This window comes from Dendronephthya gigantea, unplaced genomic scaffold, assembly GCF_004324835.1.
Source record: "Dendronephthya gigantea isolate DGI-Jeju-01 unplaced genomic scaffold, DenGig_1.0 000087F, whole genome shotgun sequence".
Classification (NCBI taxonomy): domain Eukaryota; kingdom Metazoa; phylum Cnidaria; class Anthozoa; order Malacalcyonacea; family Nephtheidae; genus Dendronephthya; species Dendronephthya gigantea.
The window spans coordinates 813351-819325 of NW_021163097.1; the positions used below are offsets into that span (position 1 = coordinate 813351).

The 5975-nt window shown below is 36.6% G+C and overlaps 1 pseudogene; it reads right to left on the minus strand.

The window, feature by feature from the left end:
- Nucleotides 1–4320: 4320 nt before the first annotated feature.
- On the minus strand, nucleotides 4321–5339 carry LOC114533207 (annotated as a pseudogene).
- Nucleotides 5340–5975: the final 636 nt, after the last annotated feature.

Consider the following 5975-nt stretch of genomic DNA (forward strand, 5'->3'; position numbering starts at 1 on the left):
TTGGAGACGAACATCTGGTGGTAGCTTAGACATGATTATGGGTATGAGAAAACTCCTATACTTATCGGAACTGATCCCTAAGGATTCCAAACCACGAACATTTACACTAACTTTGTCATAGATCAGGCGAAGATCAGCAGGTTTGGTTCCTGCAACATGTAGGCAATTGTAAGATGTCATCCATATGCACAGATATTATTTGTTGTGTATTGCCAAAACGCTCTTCCAGAAGCTTTAATGCTACAGTATAATTCGACTTGGTTAAGGGCAATCCTGGCAGCTGGTCCCTCTAGAAGTCCTTGCAAATAGTTAAATTTGTCTATTGCTGAGATGTTGGGGTTCTGATTAACTGAACTGTCAAATCGATCCCAAAATGTCTTAAATTTTGTAATTTCTCCATTAAATTTTTGTAGAACCAACTTCGGTAATTTTGGGGTCAGAGTAAAATTATTCGAATTTGATATAGCCCCTTCTACTGACACATTTGTTGGATGCTCCTCGGGTTGAGTTGGTGAATCCTGCTCAGGGACACTTTCTTGCTGTTCAAGTGATTGCGTGTTCGTCGTGGGGGGTGTATTTATGCTGGGTGTCAACTGAGAAACATCTAAGCATTCAATCATACCCTTTATCTCCAAAATTCTCGACCGAATAGTATCAGAATCCTCAATTTCCTTCTCAATTTCATCAACCTTGCACAAAGACAAAATTTAATCGTCCATTCCTTGTAATAATTTCTCTTTCTCACCGAATAAGTTGTCTAAAATCTTCAAACGTGAACGATTCAACGCGGTTATCTCAGGGTTATCGACAATAGACTTCGCTTCATGTATTAATTTTGTTGTTACGGCATGATGCCCTCTTCTTTTTGCCTTCAAACGCTCAATATTTTCTTCACTCATTGTAACAAATACTTCAAAATCGAACAGATCATCCAAATCAAAAGAAAATAGCTTCAAAATGAAAGAAATCTTGCCCCACGTTGGGCGCCATGTTACGACCTTATCAATTCTATTTCCCAAAAAAACCCCGCAAAAATTACAATAACAAAATTTACACAATATTGACGCGACAAAATTATCGCCTACCCTAAATCTACGTTACAGTTGATTTTGCAACGTCAACTTCTGAACAATTTTGTACAAAGGTAAGACAATGAAAGTATTTCCAGCTGGACTTGTAAACCTTTGAAGTACTTGCACCAGACTTCTTGCTTGCTTTTTGACGTTTATCTTCTCGGTCAAAAACAGTCTTTAGAAGAGAATGCCAATGGTTTTTGTTTTCTTCTTCTGAGCGGGTTAATGTAGCTGTCAACTTTTCCATGGCCAATTTTTTGAGGCTACGATCTTTGTATACACTTAAGCAGTGATTCCACAATACAGGGTTTGTATGGTAAAACTCGATAACTGTCATAGTCTCTTCATAAGTCTACTCTGGTTCTTGTTGTAGACTTTTTACAATTTCATATTCAAGAAATTTCTTATGCTTGTAGAATTTCCACTTGCTTCCATAATGTTCTTGTTCTTGTGAGCGTTTAATCTCTTGAATCATTGACATACGTAAAGAATGCAGCAATTTTTTTAAACCATCACTTGTGAGACCAAATTTTGCGTGTATACGTTCAACAGCCTCTTGTTTGTCTTTCTTTGCCCAATTTTCACCACTCTTCCACAGGCAAGGAAAATTTTTCACTGCCTCCAATATGGCAATCTTGTCAAAATATGTTAGTTTTGTCGTCTTTGCCTGGTCATTTGTCGGTTCATTTTCCTTGTTTTCGTCTTCGTCCATATTCAACAATATTAATTCCGCCATTTTTAATAGTTTCAATGGAAATATTCATCCTGATCCCAGGCTATTCTGCTTTCTGATTGGCTAAATTTGTAAATTGTGTGAGACAAGTTGCACCTGGGGGTGTCAGATGCTGCAACTTGTCTCCCAGCATTGCAAAAAGTAGAAGCCAGTTCAACTTTCCTTGCAACTTGCAATGCAATTTTTTCTTGCATTGCAAGTTGCAAACAAGGGGTGTTACACGTTGCAATCTGCCTTGCAACTTGCAACGCAAGCCATTGCATTGCAAGTTGCAAGAAAAAGTTGCACCGTGTAACAGGGCCTTTAGTTCCAAGCAATTCACATAATTCTCCCAAAGGGTAAGCTTTAACGACGATTTTGTGTCGCAGATGACAACATTTTGTTTCATCAACTTGCCTTTTGTGCCAGAATTTACCCGTTTCACACCACCAATCTGAAAGACTTTGGCTTTAACGGATATAAGTTGCTCTTTCGCAAGCTTCTCCAGGCTGGACAGTGGGATAGCATCAACACCTTGCGATAAACTTCAAAATCAAAAATTTCAAAATCAACCTTGTCAACCGCGGTAATTTTGGAGAACTTTTTCAGCGTGATTTCGTCATCGTCCTGGTTGTTTTCTTTCTTGATGTTTTGAATCTTCCCAGGGCTTTTCGTTTGTGCAACTGTATGTACTTTGCATCGTCTTTCTGGCAAGAAACATACAGCTCTCTTGGCTTGTCCTTACATTGGACTACAAAGTTGAAATACCGTTTCTCGTTATTTGAATATATAACAGGTAATGTTTTCATCATCCACTGGCCATGGTGGCATATTGTTAACATCAGAATTGTCAGAGCCCAATACAATTTCATTTTCTACGAATGTAAAAAACAATGCTTACAATACAAATAAAAAACTAAAAAGCTCTGTCAACACATTCCATACAGCTCCGAAATAAATAAACATATTGTAATTGTCATTGAGTAGTTAGTAATACCGTACCTTTAGTAGTATTTTCAACAATTGTTTCTATTTTCACTATAGCGGCTCGTAGGCAATTTTCACTATAAAAAACAGACAATTTACAAGTAGTTTAATATTAATGTGTATGTTTGTTGAAAAAATTGGTATCACATGTAAATCATAAGTCCATTCCCTTTCCAATTACATTATGGGATCTATTTTTAGAAATTTAATATTACACTACTCCCTCTCATTGGCCCTCGTGCAATAGAATATGCTCATTCGTTTTCCTTTTCAAACAACAGCATTTACAAAATCATATTATCCTATCAAAACCTAACAAAATACGACTCTAACAAAGCACTGTGTTATTCTGGCAAGATGGAAGGGATCTCATCTCAATTACTTGTAAGTGTGAAAATTGAAGGCTATTAATAATAAGAGGTGTGTAGCGGCTCGTCAGCGCGGCTGTCGTGCGCTTTTCATCATGCAGAAATATAAACACGAATCATCCTTTGTTGTGACTTAAAGGCTCAATAAAACGCCACGAAGACAGATGTTGCGTAGTTCAACGTCTCTTCGGGTTTGTTTGTGGCCATATAAACCCAACACAAACTGAAAACATTGTATTGGCGGCAAATAAACTGTGAACAACATCTACATGCTCCTCGTTTTATTGAGCGGTTTAACATGCTAGAAATCACAACAAAGGACGATTTGTGTTGATTTGTATTTCCGCGTGATGTTGCCCCCAACCTCTTGATAATTGCCTTCAATTTTCACACTTACAAGCAAAGCATTGCGGGTTCTGGGCACACTGGAGACGAGATTGAGTATCACTATTATTAATTAAAATAAAATCTCGTCTCGCCGCAACAACAAAATGCTTCGTTGGAAATTGTGGCAAAAAGAAAAACATTCTGTGACTGCCATATGTATTTTAAAAATCTTAATGTAAATGCCTGAATTGGCGGGCCGTGCAGCTCAAACCCAGTTTTTTTTGCCCTGCAGCCACAGGCAATATGGCAGAAAATCAAATAAACTTGAGGAGTCTATTCACAACTGCTCTCACCACTCTCAGCATGGGTGAAGCTGCTGGCAGGAGCAAATTAATGCTGTATCAAATAGACATGCAAAAGTCCATGTTGTCGCAGCATTCATTTATTGCAACATTCAACTGTGACAGTAGTGACACGGCTGACGCGTAACACCTAATGCACCTATTGTTCACGACAATGTTCACAATATTATTCATTTGAAAAAAAGCCCAGCCCAGCTCTATGGAGTAGACAAATTTATTTTAAACAACCATTGTTTTTCTTCAACACGTGATAAATGGACTTGCGATTCCAGCACTTCCCTTGCGATAGTAACTTCTAGTTTTAGTAAGCTGGTCTTTGAACAATCATCAGAATTACAGAAAAGTGTTGGGATGTCGAATGTTGTTGAGTTATGGCCGAGGAGTATTGTTTTCCTTTTTGGGACAAGAGTAGTGTTTATACAGCAGCGAATGAATTTCGATGAAGGAACAACGTCAAGTCAAACAGAATTAACGGGGTAACCATGAATATATTACACAGTTAAATTATTTACTCTAGATGCCCCTGCGCTGATGCCTCTTGCTGGAAGAATGTACTTTGAAAATGTATTCCCATTTTGACTTTTTGCTGATAACTGGCAAATCTCGGCAGTCCTTCCAGTTGCAGTAGTTTCGAAGTCAAAAAATATAAAATTATATGCTATAGACGAGTCATAACGTTGCATAAGTTTGATAGGCCTTTGAATAAAAAGGGAAATCAGTTTCTCAAATTCTAAACCTTCCTCCATTGTTATTTTCCATGGGTCAGCTTCTTGAACAGTGGAGTACTTTTGCTTTGTTTTTTGTTTTCTTTCTTCCCTGAGGTATCCAAATTCAATCCAATTCCTGTTTGATAGGTTTGTCCTTCCTTGGCCTCACGCTTTGTATTTTTACATAACCTTTGGGCCTGCAATTGATTCCTTCTTACTTTTAATTATTTTTTTATTTTTAACCATATCACTTGCAAGTTTTTTATCCATGACTATGCCATGTGTGATGCAATTTTCTCCAGGATCTATTCCAAGGGCTTGTAATGACTTTGAAACATATGAATAACCAATGTTTTTTTGTGCAACTGCACATGTAACTCTTCTTTGGATTTTTGCTGCTGACAATATTGTTAAATGATTCATTTCTCTGAGAATTTGCAAATGGTACTAGCTTTTTGACTACAATATCAGTGGTATATTCCTCAAACATACTGGATAATGCTTGTTTTAGTTTTGCACCATGTAAATCCTTACCATTTGGAAGACTGCTGTGCTTGTATGTAGTACACCAAGTAAGCACACCAAGAAGTCACTACAAAGCTGATAGTCACCAAAGGCATGAGGCACAATGCATTTTAGTGCCAATTTCAAATTATCTGCATCAGAATTTTGTGTAATACAGTATGAAGAACATTTCTTCAAATAGGTAATCACTTTTTCACTTAAAACAGAAGAGTCTTGAAATTTGCTGCTAGACGAAAGATTATATAGCTTGGTTGCAAGTGACCATTTTTCTACCCCATTGTTGTGTTAGCACGTTCTACAAGTTATAGCAATAGAATAATAATTTTATTTCCAATGCTTTACTATTTAAACCTATATCTACATGAATAAATTATTTCTAATGTATAACTATTTCCGGTACACTACATCTTCCCCCAGGAATAATTTACAAGAGTATTAACTAAATGGATATATATATATTTTTTTTTTTACACATTTTTTTTTCTTTCTTAAGGTTTAATTAATGACAATTCACATTAATAGTATACAAAATCCTTTGATCTAGTGGATTTTGAAATCCAACCCGACTTTGTTCGTATTACTGGACTATTATTACTATATGCAACTTGCTCTCTTGCAGATTCACTTACTTCTGGAGATTCACTTACTTCTATTCTCTTATCCTCTAAATCGTCAAATATTAATGCCCTTTCCTCCAACGGGGCATGAACTAAGAACTTGACATTTCTAACATAAATTTTCCCATCAAGTGTACTAACTATTTTACAAGTATCTCTCCCCACAAATTCTATAATAACATATTTTATCAGACTGAAATTTGAATCAAGTTTACTTCCTAGTTTATTCCTAGCACAATATACCACATTACCAATAGCAAACGAATGACCTTTTACACAATGTTTCTGATTGTGGTA